Source organism: Polyodon spathula, chromosome 12 (assembly GCF_017654505.1).
Source record: "Polyodon spathula isolate WHYD16114869_AA chromosome 12, ASM1765450v1, whole genome shotgun sequence".
Classification (NCBI taxonomy): Eukaryota; Metazoa; Chordata; class Actinopteri; order Acipenseriformes; family Polyodontidae; genus Polyodon; species Polyodon spathula.
In genome coordinates this window covers 16,111,860-16,128,739 of record NC_054545.1, presented here as the reverse complement: position 1 = coordinate 16,128,739, position 16,880 = coordinate 16,111,860, and the positions used below count along the sequence as shown (strand labels likewise).

General features: G+C 36.1%; 1 long non-coding RNA gene across 1 annotated transcript; it reads left to right on the top strand.

Annotated features, from left to right (window-relative positions):
• The first annotated feature begins 1,166 nt into the window (after window positions 1-1,166).
• LOC121324932 lies at window positions 1,167-16,491 on the top strand. The gene is made up of 3 exons (XR_005951286.1): window positions 1,167-2,018; window positions 4,683-4,748; window positions 16,347-16,491. It is a non-coding gene; the product is annotated as an uncharacterized LOC121324932 (long non-coding RNA).
• Window positions 16,492-16,880: the final 389 nt, after the last annotated feature.

The following is a 16,880-nucleotide window of genomic DNA, read 5'->3' as shown; positions in this document are numbered from 1 at the left end:
GATTCTTTAAAAAAAAAAAAAAAACAAACATAAATTATATATATATATATATATATATATATATATATATATATATATATATATATATATATATATATATATATATATATATATATATATATATAAAACTTAAAACTTTAATAAAAACGTTTTCATAAAGGATTTTTCAGAGTCTCAAGAAAAAGTCCGCGCGCAGGTGGAAAAAACCTAGTGATCTGACTTTAATTTATGTACAAATGCTGTTAGACACAAATATAACTTGACAGAACGAAATAATAATAATAATAATAATAATAATAATAATAATAATAATAATAATAATAATAATAATAATAATAATAATCTATAACGTGTTTGATAAAATTCAGCACGTTTACTGGGACAGGGTACTCAGTTCACGTTCAGTACTGTATTCCTTTCTCCATAATAAATGTAACTTTGATTGCTGAATGACAGGTTGTCCGCTAGAGGGGGTTGTGAATTCACACGAAGTTCAGAAAAACGGAAAAGGGGTACTAATAGGAGATTCTTTCCACTCAGCAAGTCAGACGTGATGTTTTTTTTTTTTTTTTTTTTTTTTTTTTTTATTTTTAATAATAATAATAATAATAATAATAATGATAATTAACAGCACTCTCGTTCCCTTAATTATTTTTTATAGTTTCTATATCGTTTCCCTTGGTTTGATATCCATACCTTTCATTGTTTGATTGCAACACCGTTTCAGATAAACATGGTCCTATTTTATAGTTCGTATCTTACAGGTAATTGTGTAGAATTCGTACTGTAGTTTTACTAATGTTATATGCATGGACAATGAACGGTATATTGCCTACATATTAAAGTAATATATTCTAATTATCAGAAATATATGTTGTTTGTTTTATTTATTTTTTTTCTTAGCAAACACAATAAAAACAGATATGCTACGTTCTTAATACGTTTATTTATTTCTTTATTTATTTTAATGTATTTATTTATTACGGTGTTCCTCAATGTACTGTTGCATGCGTAGGACTTTCAGGTTTGAAGATTGACGTCATTGCTTTCCCTCTTGCAGCTCCCGCTCGGAACAAGACGAATAGTCTGCATTCCTCACAGATACAGAAATTACCTAATGTCAAAGGCGCACTTCCCTTTTATAATAGTGTATACTGTAGTTCACTTTTCAATGTGGAAGAAATGTGAGTATGTACTGTTTTCCTGAACACATTCTGGTTGGCAAAAAAGAAACTAAATAATTTTTTTTTTTTTCGAGCGTCAATGACTCAACTATTCTATACATTATTATGCCAAACAAACCATGAGCTATGTTAAAGAATAAAAATAAGAAAACTTTTTATAAACGACAATCAATATAATGTTAACATAGTAATTAACAAACCATATATACACACAGTCGCGTGTGGTTAAAATATATGAGCTAAATGATATTGCTATAATACCGTACATAGATTTGTTATTCTCCGCAATTGAGGAAAATAAAAACAGCCTCCAATCTAGAAGTAGCTTCTGAAAATCACACAGAATATCCTCATACAATACATGGCAAGCGCTATAATGGTTGATGCTATCAGGGAATAAGTGAGTAGCACCACAAATTATTCGCATTTTAAATGTAATCTCTGAAACATAATGCTATCTAGGTGTATTGCGAGGATAAAATGACTTTAAAAATGTTTATGGCCAGGAGGTCTGCCCTTGTAAATAATGTACATTTGGTGATGGTTTATATTATAAATATGGTTTGGTAGCTTAAAAATAATTTGTAAACTGGTGTGTGGTCGGATAGGGACAGTAAACTTGCCTCCCTGCCTAATTGAACAGGAATGTGCAGCAGGTGGCCAGGTGTCAGTTGGTCACTTGCCTTTAAAAAACAGCCAGGAAAGCGAAGCCCTTTGTTTTTTTTTGTTTGTTCTTCTTTATTTGTTCTTGTGCTCTGTGTTCTGCAAGCCTGGAAGTGAAGGTGAAGGTGAAGGTAAAAGAGGAGAACCCTGACGCCTGCATGCATAACCAGGGTGAGTGACGGGTTATCACCATGTGTAGACCAGGATCCCTAAACTTTAGGGTAGGGATTTATTTAGGGGATTGTAATCCTGCCCAAATATTTAATATATGTAGGGAGAAGGTTCCTGAAGTAGGACCTCCATTTTAGTGGAAGTAGCGCTTGGCTTGGCCCCCTTGGGGCAATTGCAGAGTAATCGTGATTGCAGCGTATCAAACAGATGATCCCGCTAATGGGTTTAGCTGTGATCGGAACAAGTGAAACAGTTTAGACTGATTAATGGGGACTAACCTACAGCCTTGGCAAAGTTTTGCATAACCCTACAGAATTGAAGTTGAATGAAACCTGCTAAATAATTTTACGTTAATATATTACATTATATGCTGCACTATAGTTTTCCATATACTTAACAAAAAACTGCCAAATCTAACGTATGTTGGTCAGCGGCTTATTTTTCCACCTGAGTTTACCACCACTAACCTTCGACCAGACATTGTCTTGTGGTCTGGATCAGCACACCTTGTTCATCTGGTAGAGTTAACAGTGTCATGGGAAGATGCTGTGGATGAGGTGTATGAGAGGAAGAAACTTCAGTATGCTCAAGTAGCTGCTGAAGTGGAACAGCGAGGATGGAGTGTCCGGGTTTAGCCAGTGGAGGTGGGTTGTCGAGGATTTGTGGCACACTCTACAACCCGGTTTCTCAGAGATGTTGGGTTCAGTGGCCAAGAGTTGTATCGCACAGTGAAAAACTCATCTGAACCAGCAAAAAGGAGCAGCAACTGGCTGTGGTTGAGACGGAAAGATTCTGGATGGAGATTTCAAGCACAATAGAAAGAAAGTAACGCTGATGTACAGGTAAGTAAGCTGAGCTGAGTGGGGGATGGAGTGGGGTGATGCTGGGACGCCAGAATCACTGTTGAGCCCTCTTGAGGTGTTGTGGGTTAGTTGACGAAACACCGAGGATTGAAGGTGCCTACTTGAAGACCCCAGAGATGTACCCTACTTAGCTCAATCCAGACGGTTGTCATGCTGATGCGTTGGGGAGACTGCACTGTGGTTGATCCCTGGAGCCAGCATCGTAGCCGTTGTGTGTGCTGATGCACTGGGGAGGCAAAATCAGCTGATCCCTGGAGCCAGCATTACACTTCAGCCATCAACACCAGACAGACGGATATCTACATCATCAGATGGAAAGAAACACAAATGGATGGAGATGCGGATGGATCACATTAGTTTACTGTAGAGCTACGTCTTAGTTGATGCTTATCTTGGCGAGAGACGAGTTCAAATCAGCATGAAGTTTTAACGTCTTCTCTCACGTAATGGGAATATACTATTCTGGCTTCCGGTAGATTTTTGCAGTATAATTTTGTAGTTTCTTTGATGACATGATGTTAAATAAAATATATAAATTATGTTTTTTTTTTTTATTAATTTTTTTAATTGTCTCAGTCCTAAAATTCTAGGTGTGCAAAACTTTTGGCCATAGCTGTGTAAACCCTTCTTTACTAATCTGATACGTGGAATTCAGTGTCAGATAAATAAATAAAGGGATCTCAATACACAGGTTAGGAAGGAAAAACTGACCAGGGACAGGTCACCTCATTTTGCATCAGCGCCCCCCTACTGGTCGAATGAGTCTAGGCGTATTGCTTGGCAACATCCATTGCTTATGTTCGGAAGTTACTGTTTCTGAGATCCTGTCATCATTGATTAGTCAGTTTTGCCACACACAAGGGCATTGATTTGTAGCAGTGAAAAGTTTAAGCCAGGCAGTGAATATAAAATAATAGAGAGTTTGTACAACAGTGCAATATTGCACAGGGTCTTAGGAATGGGGAGTGCAGTGAAGTGATGGACGGTTTGAGGTTTGGTTTTGCGGTTTGTGTGGAAGACACTGCTGCTGTGCTCTTAACCCGATACTCCAGTTGAAATATTTTTACAGGGACAGAACTACAGATGTGAAAAAACATGTTGATCATGTTGAGTGCTGTAATACTGATCCACAATATCATAGTCTTTGCAGCAGCTATTGGAAGGAATTTCCTGTTTACATTTTGTGCTGTAAGCATAGATCCTAAACTAGGGACAGCAGACCACACTGTAGAGTGGGTCAAAGGATACAAAGGCAGAAAAGCTTTACCGTGTTACTGGTGCTAAAATCAGATTGACATGTGATAGCACACATACTTGTTTAAGTAGGCTGACCCTCAAATGACTGGCTAATATGCTATGCTAAAATAATCCCATGTATTCTGCTTAACCTTTAATCTGTCCCCCCTGCAACATTCTGCTCCAAGTGGATGAAAGAAATATAGTAGGAATATTACATAGGAGATATATCTTACATCCACTAGGAGAAGAGTGTTGTGTTATGGACAGGTTAATGGTTACACTCTGGTGTACCAGCTGTACTTAAGGAGAATACATGTTTGATAGCTCTACTGAGCCCATAGGAGTCATTCAAACTTTTAAACATTGTATGACCCTGAACATGTATATAAGATACAACTGTGACTGTGTTTAAAAAAACTTGTGCAAAAGTACACAGCAACAGAAAGTGACACTAATGTTCATTAAGGACATCTTTGAACCAGTAATCATCATTAGGATCTGCTTTTGCAGTTAGAAGATATTCTGCAGATGTATGATTGTGTATATGTCCAATTTATTCCAGAGAAAGTGCTTTGTTTTTTCCTGCCTGTGTGCTGTAGATGGCTTCACTCAAACTCTTGATGACATGGTAAGTTTAAACAAACTGTCGATTCACGCTTGTGCGCTGACAGCTGCAGCTCCTCACCCTGAAGAAACACTGACATTTAATGGAAGTTTATGAATCTCTTGACAAGATTAAGGGTGTATCTGGGTAATGGCAGGGCTGATGTTGCCAAAGAGACACTAAAGGAATCCTCATTTGTGGCCTTATACCTAAAATGGATCAAACCAGAGTCAACACTATTCAAAGCATGTATTCACCTAGGGCAATTGGAAGGCGTTGTAACATTTTATATTTCCCCACTATCATAGCCAGTTTGACACCAAAATCTATTCTGGTTTCGTTTCACTAAAGCTGCAGTGTGATTGGACATGTTCTGGGTACTTCTTGCAGGTTATAAACAACATCCTTAAAGGGATACCCCTTTTCTTCATATTTTGTTACCTGTTAAATATCCTGTTATGTGTGTTCTGTATGGCTCTGGTGTTTCTAATCATTCTCTGCCATGCTTACTAACTATTCCAGCAAAACAAATGCTCCTGAAAAGACTCCTGAAAGTAGGGGTGAAGCATATTAGTATTGCACAGGCTCTAGTGCACTATAGATCACCTATAGGCACTAATAGGTGACTACTATGTCTTTCCAAAAGCTCTTTTTGTTGGACTACTAAAGCTACTACACGTTGATTTCTGTACTGAAACTGACAGCTTTACAAGAACTTTTACAGAAGCAACCATAACAATGTAGCTTAAACAATACACACATATCTTCTACAGTAGGTAAACTATTATTACTCCTCAAAGGTACAAGTTAAATGTTAATCATGGGACAGCAAAGATTGATCTTTTTCCTTTATCTTTGATTAATGTCTAATAACAACAGATTTAGTCAAGTTTAGCTCTCCCCTCCATTGTAACTTCTCCTAACTTTACAAGCTTGTGCTTGCTTTCATGTACTTTAGACTGCTATTGTGCCTTTGTTCTTTCATCTCCCCAGCTTGAGATATGCAGATCTGCTTGTCTGATCTGGAAATATTTTGAAAGAAGCACTAGGCATTTCATGAAACCTCTTCTTCTGCCTCCAGTGTTTTAAGACATTAATACTCCCCGGAAACACGCAGCAGCCATTGTGAATGGAAGGAATGTTTTCTATCCACAGCATGTGTATAATATTCAACGATATCTTTTTATTATCTCATTATGTGTTTGTTTATCATGTTTTAACTTTTAACTGATTCATCAGTAATACATTTTTGGCATGTTTAATCAACTCACCTGTTTATTTTAGCTTTGGGCAGTCTCTGAGCAAGTCAGTGAAAGGTTGAATTGGGTGTGTGCACAGGAATTATTTTTTCCATCTGGAACAATGGAACAGTTTCCGTGGAAAAATATGCTCTTGCTTATGAACAGTAGGCTTTATCACTGATAACCGTAGGCTTTATCATTTGCGTTTGTGATTTTTTAAGGCTTGGTACCTCCTTATTTGAGTGCTGTGGCAGAAAGGACTAGGATAGGATATAGTTACGCTCTCAGGATTTTGTTACAGTGGCTATTCCGAGGGTTCGGACACACATGGGAGAATTTTTTTGCATGTGAACTCTCAAAGATGTGGAATTGTTTCCATCATAATTTGAAGATGGAATTTGATAATCTTTCTTTCTCTAAATTGTATTTTAGAATTGCTAAGAACTTCCTGTTACTGCCAGTGCTTCTCCTTTAGTCCACATTAACAAATAGATATGTCTTATGTGTTCTGTTCTTTGATCTCTGTAATCTGCTGATTAAATTGAACAACACATTTTTTTGCATTGTTGTTTGTACTTTGTAATTGTCTCTGCTGTCTCTTTGCAAGTGAGGCTTCGGTCTCAATGGATAAATCTTCTGTTTGATTAAATAAATAAACACATTTCAGTAGTTACACAAACAAAACTATTCTAGTTTTAACCACTGTCAAATGGTTTGCTCTTTAGTTTCCCAACAAAAATAGGAGTTAAAGAGCAAGTAGCAGGACTCTGAAAAATATAGCAATGTCTAGCCAAGCTGCCTTATCATTCTGATATCACCTTATGAGTAATTCTGGCTTGATCTTCGAATAGTCATGCTTTATCAGAACCAAGATAGGCAGCAAAAAAACAGCAGCTATATTCATGGGAATGAGTGCAAGATGTCGGAAGGTCTCCAGCAGTAAACTATTCAGTAAAGATTTGAAGGGGTTGGCAAATACATGTTTAAGGAATATATATATATATATATATATATATATATATATATATATATATATATATATATATATATATATAATTGTTGAATGCATAACAGATGTCAAACACAGTGGCTATTTTCAACAGTTACAATTTATTTTAAATCCAGGCTTTTCAGCAAGACAATCCTTCATCCGATGGGTATCCAGTGCAGTGTGTGATGCACCCTCACACATTGGCCATTCCTGCCAGCTTACCTCAAGTAACCCCAATAAAGGTTTTAACAGGAAATTAAATGAATGGAGTATGAACAACGCTGTGAACGCAGGCAGAACAAGACCTACAGCATCACATTTATAGGCCTTCCCCGGGTTTATTTTTTTAAAACTGTCAAATCATAACGATTCCTTATGCGCGTTTTGGCAGAAACTCAAACATTTAGAGCAGTCAATGTTCCATAGTGCGGTAAACTGAGCTAATAAAATTACGGCTGGTAGGTGAATTGTTCTTAAAACATGTATTAGACTAAAACATATATCACTGTTAAAAAGAGAAAATAATGAATTATAGTAACTAAAGGTTTTCTACACTGTGTATAGTACAAACACTGTATTATAAAGTAAACAATATACGCCATATACAACATGTGTTAATTTAATATCAGACAACAAGGAAATAATACAACCATACCAGTAGTAAAAACATAGTGAAAGCATAGTAGTGCACAGAGAGGTATGGTAAAGAAAAGTTAAAAACACGGGAAATGCAGAGCCATGGAAAAATACAAAATTAGTGTGGTAAACTTGTATATGGTATATAAAAATGATCAGGAGGCAGTAGCATTCAAGTGCTTCTAGAACTAAGAACACGTTACGAAAAAGTGAGTACTGTGACTGTCTAAGCTATTTCAATGCAAGTAAAGCAGACACACTGGACAGTGACAAAGCGCACAAAACATTTTTTACATTCTTAACCCCACCAAAATATTTAAAATGATACAAAAATCTTTCAGTATTTCCCTGGTTCAGCTGGTACAGTGTCGACACAGACCTCTCCTTATAAAAGTTTCTCATAGTAAAAGCACAGCAACTTGTAAGAAAGCATAGTGAAAGCATGGTAAAACATGCATAAGGATTGTAAAGCACAGAGAGATGGCAAAGCATAAGTAAACATGGCAAACCATGGTTAACTATGATAAATCCATAGTAAAAACAGAGGAGAAAGATATTGTGCAGTCTATAAGGATAACAAGATAAGATGTACTGGCAGTTGACAATTCCTTAACTGTTTTGTTATATTTGTGTGTATATACGCACACACACACACACATCAAATCTGGATAGGAAGACATACATGTGTATAGTTAGACCAGTTTGTTTTAGCATATACCTGATTACTTAGATAAGATTGCGTGTGCACAGAACATACATAGCCTTCAATAGAAAGATCTGGTCTATGTTCTTCGTTTTTAGATTGTCCAACAAAACTGTGTTTCAAAAGAATGCAACCTGTAGCCCAATGTTCTCTTTCATTTAACTGAAATAAAAAAAAAGCAAACAAAAATCCATAGTTGCCTTTTTAAGTCCTCTTCTGTGTTAAATAGAAAAACAGAATCAATGAAAATATACATCAACAAGATCTCATTTTGAGGTGCAAATGCCACCTCTGTCCTATCCCTGACTGAATGGACGGTTCAAGGAGAGACATCCTCTCTCAGTATTCTCTCCATAAAACTTTTACAAGTCCCTGTTTGTTCCTAGTGTTTGCCACAGGGAGAGCAATGGGTTGTAAAGAGCAACTAAATACCGTTTACACTTCAAAAAGCATCTGGGCACTATTTTTTTCCCCTACTGTGCAGCCTGGGATAATGTTTATGACCCCTTGACCCTTTTTGCTTGCAGGCAGATTGTGAGGTCATCAACTTATGAAGGGAAAAATATGTAACATAAGATGGCATGTGTTCCTTTTTGTTTGGGAGAAGCCTGCTAGAACAGAGAAAGTTATTGACTGGGTTCTTGCATCGTCACAAACCCAAACAAAGGGAAGGACTACGCAGGCAGATGATCTTTAATGCAACAGTTTTAATTTGAAAAGTGTAGATGGAAAAAGAAGGAAGTATAATATATACAAGATTTGCAACAGTAAGCTAAATAAACCTGGGTGAATATGAAATGCACACAAGAAACAGATTTGCAGAAATCTTGTTTTTTTATGTTAGTTTATGCTTTTTTCCCCAAATCATCAGAGGCTAAATCTTGGAGTTAAGCAGCTAGGTTCAGATTGCGGGTTCTAAAATGTGTTCTACCAACTCAATAAAATCATTACTGTGTTACTGTGGAGCATTACTGTGTTGCGATGAGAGCCAGAGGCTCCTCCTAAGTCAGACCTGCCTTTCAACTTACAGATGGAGTCTGCAATAATAATATGCCAAAAATGTGAAGTGACCAAATTGGCTGTAATGTATGCGCAAAATTTACATCATATTTCTGGCTGCCGTTTGTAGCTACATCTGTGAAACTTGGATCTAACAAGCCATTATATACTTTCATGAGTGGATCGGTGCCATTCTGTTCATACTCTTGGGTCTGCACCTGTCTGGAGTACCCAAAAAGTAGGTCATTAAAGAATTATTACTAACTTATGAAATTAATGTAACTTACCAGCACCAGTTCAGCAGAGGCAGCACAATGATAACACTATGTAACACAATTTTTGTTCCTGGGTAGTAAGTGTTATTTCCTAATTGCTTATGCCTCAAAAGTATAGAAAATGGCTATTATTCCCCACAAACTTTGCTTTTGTGACCAGGACAGTGATATTTCAAAATATCACTATTTCCAATGGGAAAACGGGCAAATGTGTGTCTTTCCGTTCAGATAAAGTCAGAAAAAAACAACATATGAATCCAAATTAACATGTATTTATACTAAAGTAATACAAAAATCACTACAAAAGATTTAGAAGTGAGTAGTTTTTTGAGATTTATGATTATACTGTAAATACAAAAAAAAAAAATAATAATTGTTACATGGTGTAATGCATTGATTCTGTACTGAGGACAATGGCCACTTCTCCATCCAGAACAATTTAAACACCTTGCAGATCTGCAAGGACACTGAATCAGTTCTGCCCTGGCTGCCCACACTATCCCCACACCCTACTGACCATGTTACAGCAGGCCTCTTTTTTTGTCCAACACCAGCACAAACACATTATTATTAATGTTGATGCTCTGGATTCTGTATTCTTTTGTTAAAATGCCAGAAAAGACACTAACATTGCAACAAAGCAGCCAGATGACACACTAATTAAGTCAGCATTGCCCCTGAAGGACACGATTGTTGCAAAGCAGTGACAGTGACCCAAACCTTTGCAGTTACTTGTGGGAGTTTTCCAATGTGTTTGTCCCTCAACAATGTAGAGGAGGACGCAAATAGTTATTGTTCTTTGACGTCAGTTGGTAAAATATAAAAATGCATGTTCAATAATATTAGAAAAGTGGCTTTTTTCAGAGGGTCATTTGGCACAGCAGGTTTATTCAGTAACCTCTTGTTTTACCTTTTACCTTTGGAACTCTGGATTCCGAACCAGCCCTCTATAGTCCTCAAAACTATGGTACAGTTTGTCAGAACTGGTCGGTCTCAGCTTGCTGGAGACCCAGGACTAATTGGCAGGCAGGGGGTGTTCCGATCAGGATTGAGGTGCTCTCCCTCTCTCCTTCTCTCTCTGTCTTATGCAGAGCTAAGAGGGTAAAGCTCTGATGGTGCCTACTTTCCTCCTGGCACTTGCCATTGTCCCTCTCCTTTCATAAGCCCTTAATTAACACTTTACACTGCGTCTCAAATTACTGTGTATTTACATAGTAGTTACTTTGTAAATACATGTATACTTACACATAATTACAATGCTATTATGTACAGTTACAGTGTGCTGAATGCGTAAATCTTTTTGTGCGATATAACCCAAACCCCTAAACCTAACCCCCTAATACTAACCCTTTTCTGATACAATTGTGTACTTACATATATTGTGCAAAAAGATTTACACAAAAGACGTGCACATTTAAGTGTGTGTGTGTGTGTGTGTGTGTGTGTGTGTGTGTGTGTGTGTGTGTGTGTGTGTATATATATATATATATTATATAATATATATATATTATATATATATATAAACTACTATATAAAGAAATAGTAATTAGAGACATTTAATGTATGGTGTTACTATTAATTCACAATATTAAAAAATATAGAGAAAGAAACAAAGCTTTCCTGTCATAAAAACACTGACAATGCAGCCTTGAAGCAGAAAATGTCAAACATGTTCAGTTTCCATGTTAACATTGTACTTTCCCCTTGAGTCAACAACTCAGGCAGAAAACAAAATCACCGCAAGAATTCAGCTAGCCCTGTGCTTCCCAGCACTGTGCAATTCCTATTTGCAGATGACAGTGGCCACGTTGTGCTGTAATATGTAGTGCATTGTGAATAGATTGTTTTTGGGTTACATATATTAATTAGAGCCGCAAGTCCCTACATTTGCAATGGCCTGAGAACAATAGAATATGCACGGCACACAGTTAAAGTTTATAGTCAAGTGGGAATTTGCATCGTGGTTATAGTCTGAAGAAGAGGAAGTATTACTGTAGATATGTAATTGAGATTTAACAGCCCACAACATTCCACATTAATGTACAGACCATTTACAGTGGGGCTGTGATGAACACTAAAATAATTCTCTCTTGTGCCTCTGCTCAAAGCTGGAATCTTAATGCAATAAGATATTGTTATCTATTTTTTAATACTCTATACAATAGTATGGATTTAGCTTTCATGTATTGTAAATTATGTCTTATAATACAAATTTACTTTACACAAATTTCCTGTTTGTGCAAATTATTATTCCCCTCCCAGGGAAGAAAAATGTGAATAAAATAAATTGCCCTACTTTCAACAGCTGAATGTTAATTAGATTAGGAGATGTATTAACTTGCATCCAGATTAGTGCCTCTGTACTGTATTTTAGTGCTGTTTTGGGGTTACTGATCCTGTGCAGTATGTTAAGATGCCATAGTGCTCACACATCAATGCCATTTCCATGAAGTTTAGAAATGAGTTAGCAGTGCAAAGAAACTTGCATTATTACAGACAAAAGTGAAGGTGTTAAAAGTGGTGGATAATGCATAATCTTCCAAGAAAAAGACCGATTTCACCATTCCTATAAACACTTTCTCAACCATTCTGAAAAACCAGGTTACAATAATGCAGGCCTATGAAAAGCAAAACTGTGGCTGATCATTCTGAGAAACAATATGAACGTGAATACAAAACATTATTATCAATTGATAGCATCTCATCAAAACAAAAAAAACAGTGACAACGTAATAAATAAACTCTTTTTGTCCTTTCCATGCGTTCTGATAGTTAGGCACGATATTATTTACGGAGTTGCGTCAAATAAACAATTAATTCTTTTTAACTTCCACCTATTCGTGTTTATTCAAGCTCCTCCATGTCACTGCTGTTGCTTACACTGGGTACACCGGTTGTCATGGCGATGCATTGAAAAATAGCATTCAATAATGGTGTTGACATCTTTGAAGGTGGTGCCTGTGAAGGCAGGAGCTGATTCCAGTATAGTCCCTTTTTTAGCTTGTTGTTCCATTGGTCCTGTTACCTAGAATTCTCTTTACTAGTAAACGTGTGATAACAGAATCTTTATTAAACATTGTATTACCTCTCATTAGCATAACGTTGTCAACTCCCTTACTAGTATACTAAAGTTTTACAGACTTTATTTTCACTTAACCCTGGATATTTTATTTAACACATCGATTCAGATAATGGTTTTGGGGTGAGAGGGTCTTTTTTTTTTTTTTTTTTTTTTTATGTTTTTTTTTACAGAAATAAGATAATAAATAAATGGAATATTATCTTTGATATAAGTTATCATCTTAATATAAAATCCTATTCATCTGAATCTTCAATTATTTTGAAATTCTATGGCAAACTGAAATAGACCAAAATTGTTTTTGTTGTTATTTATTCTTATTAAACAGTGCTACCTTGCTATTTTGCATTAACAAAAGTTTAATATTGAAACCAGTATTGAAGGGCTCTTATACAGTAAAGAATAGTACAATAACAGTTTAATGTCATCATGATCTTAACCAAATTTGTGAATGATGGAGTCATAAAATTACACAGAAAGTTTGTATTTGCATTTAGCTACAAATGCCATGCTGTATTGCTTGTTGAATTTGTGAACCATATAACATTGTGACCTTTCACTTGCTTGCAACCAAACATTGGAATTACCAGCAAACCAGTAGCAATTAGGATTGCCAGCAAGGTTATCATCAAACAAACAAACTAACAGTTTAGTCATGACCTAATAAGACCTTTGCCTTCGAGCAGTTAATCCCTTCTAATACTATAACAATCCCGTAGATAGTTAATGCAAACACAGCCATGTTAACGTTTGTCAGTCTTCTCTCCTGTCTGAAGAATCTTGGACAGGTTAGGACTGGGATGCATATTTGTGGTTAACTGCCTGCTCTGTCTGTTGGACTCTTATATTCTCACTAATTCCATGATGGATTCATCCATAGGTTTCTGTAGGGAGAATTTGTCTTAATATGGGTATATTTTAATAATATAAATACTGTCACTGTTCAAATCATTATACAGAACAACCCCAACCCCTTAACTAGAATCTTGCTGGTGTTTTCCACTATTATTGAATGCATAGTTATAGACTGTTATAGAGGATTACTTATTTTCAGGCGCTGTTTAGTCCAGGGCCAATTGTGTGGTGGTTTTGTGATGAAGACAAATATCCACTGGGGGTGAAGTGAAGACCACCAAACTCCTTTCACTTGTGACCTGAACAGAAACCTTCAAAGACAAGTTAGAGAAGGTATAGAATTTGCCTACACCTAGCTACATAAGTGTCTTATTAAACCCAAACATGTGTTCATCACAGTCACTTATTGCAACCTTTTATAGGTTAATTTGTACAGTTGATCCTGTCTCTAAGGATTAAGAATGTATTCTCATGAGTGAAGCTGAGCTTCTTATATCATGGTGAGCTTCTTATATCATGGACGCTCTTATATCATGGTTCTGGTTCTGGGGGACCCCTGTGTCTCCTGGTTTTCATTCCAAATGAGTTTTAAATTACTTAATCAAACCCATAATTGAACTAATAATATGCATAGTTAAACATTTTTAATTGTTTTCAGCTCCTAAAAAGTTGCTGATTTCAAGTTACTTATAAAATTATATAGTTAACTTGAAATCTCCAACCATTTAAAAGCTGAAAACCATTTTAAAAAGTCTAATTAAGCGAATTAATAGTTCAATTAAGTGTTCAATTAAGTAATTGAGAACTTAGTAGAATGAAAACCAGCAGACACAGGGGTTCCCTGGACCAGGATTGGGAAACCCTGCCATAAGGAGCTGGGTCAACTATACCTATTAACTTATTTTAAAGCATGCGTTTAGTAATAAAATAACTCAGTACACAGTAAAAGCTGTTATCCATTTTGCTTGTATGAACTGTGTCAGTTGATTGTCTACTGTGCACACGATGACACTGTAAAGGCTTGGAATCTGCCATTTGGATTGGCTAACTTCCTGGTCGATAATAACATGTACCACACATAATATTCTGCTACTTTATGGTCACAATGTCAATACAGGGTTAAAGTTTCACCTTGAATTTCAAGCAATAAATCAGCAGTAAAGAATGGAATTGTTATTAGACATTCGTATGTAATCTATGCACTGTATGTAAAGTGAATCACAGACAGTTCTGTTTTGTAATACTTTATGTACTGTATTTTCTTGACATTGTAGCTAAAGAGTTAGGGGGATTATCAGTTGTCCTTATTACATTACAGTAGATATTACATGTCAATTAAATAAGGGGCGGCTGTGACTTATATCCATGTCAATATTATGATCTGCTCCCTTGTTAGATGATTCATTAATGAACAGTGGTTTTCTTGTAGTGCCTTTTCATGTCTAGACAATGAAGCAAACCTTTTACAGGGTTGTGTTCTTCCTGTAATACACTGAAACTTCAATTTGCGTAGCCCCAGGGCTCTCCAGGAACTTTAAACAAGAAAAGCGTCAATAACCAAGCAGTTGCAAGGTGAGGAAAATCTTATTTAAGAAGTCTTTCTGTGATGGATGTGACATTAACCTGCTTGCTCTGGGTGATTTGTAATATTAGAGAATTTAAAATCGGGCATCAATTTAACTGATTGTAGACCTACTTTATAACCTCTTATTCTGCAATCACCCCCATAGCCTTACACTACTTACTGTCCCCATAAGCCAGCAGCTGTTTCCCAGGAGCCTCTTTCGTTGAATTTGCATAGTAAGAAACTACTTTAATAGACTCTGGGGTTCCCAAACTCCCTAGTGTCTCCAGACATGTACTTGAGATTAAGAATGGTCTCAGCTAGCCATGAAGATCTTCAACAGCTGCCCGCCATGTAAATGCGCTGACATACGTTTGCTTTTTTTTAATTATTAATTCAATAAAGCACAGAGATGGGTTCAGATTTGTTATGAATAGAGCAACTGATCAAGCAATAAGCCAACAGTATTGGATAATCATGGACAATTAATCTCCCTCTTCCACTGTAGCAGCCTGAAGGAAACTTGTTCAGCTAATGATTATTGGTGTGGCTTCACAAATAAACGTCACTGGATGTTATTTGCTGCATCTGGTCTAAGAAACCACGAATGTTGTTTTTTAAAAAACACTATTGTTAATATTTAAAGCGTGAAAGAATGTGCATACATGACCGGCTATGTCACGTATATTTATCCAAGGGAAATCACTGAGGGAAAAGGGGAAATGGCACCTTTCTTTAATGGGGCACTGGAACTTGAATACTGTGGAACAGAAAAAAACTAGCAGAAATGCAGAATTGTTGCACACCAAACTAGTAAGCCAATAAGATAATGTGCAAACAGCAGTCAATACATCTGTAGAAGATGCAATAAAAAGCAATATCAAATAAATGGTGCAATAAATAAAATTGCAGGACAATATATACATTACAGGGAAGCCATATAAAATAGGAAGATACAGTAAGTATGTTATTGATTAACGAATCTACTGTTGATTCGTCAATGAAAACCACAGTCAAAACAATTCAACAGAAAAGTCAATACCATTTTATTACGCAACAATCATTTCAGCAGGCAGTTAATTATAGTGTTATACATTTCAAACATAACACTTAGAACAGGGCTTAGGATTCCAGCTTAGCATCTCATATCATTAAAGAAAAGTAATACAATTATACATTAACATTACATGTAAAGAAAAAAAGACGTTTTCATGATTACAAATTTGCTTCACATAAACATCCCCTCTTTTAATTTTTATTTCACATCTCTTTTGGACAGGTTCAGAACAGCAAGTGCATCATCCTTTAAGACGCCTCCATCAATTCAACGGACGTTAGGTGTAAACAGCTTTGCATTTCTTTTGTTTAACCACTGTTCAAACAAGCTTACAGCCCACTTACATTAAGTACTTCTCAAAAACCGCTCGCTGGCAGTGCTATTTAGTACTAAATCTGTTTTAGGTTTGGCAAAATGATCAATAACTTTCCTTTGCTGGTTCAAATTCCTTTGTTTTTTGCATTTTTTTCTAATGCCGCTTTCATGTTTTACATCGAAAACATTGTCTTCACTAACAATAACAGAATAAAAGTCTGCAGCTTTCTGCAGTCGAGTGGGTGTTCGGAGAAGTGAATGAGAGTGAGAGAGGAGAATAAAAAAATAAGAAGAAAAAACTAAACTGAAATATATACTGTGTATTGGATCAGTGAAGGCAATTGCCGAGCCTGACTGAGGCATTTGTACTGTGTTCATTTTTGTTTCAACTTTTATTTTTGCTCTGCAAGCAAGTGTTTTTGTTAAAATATTTTATTTATT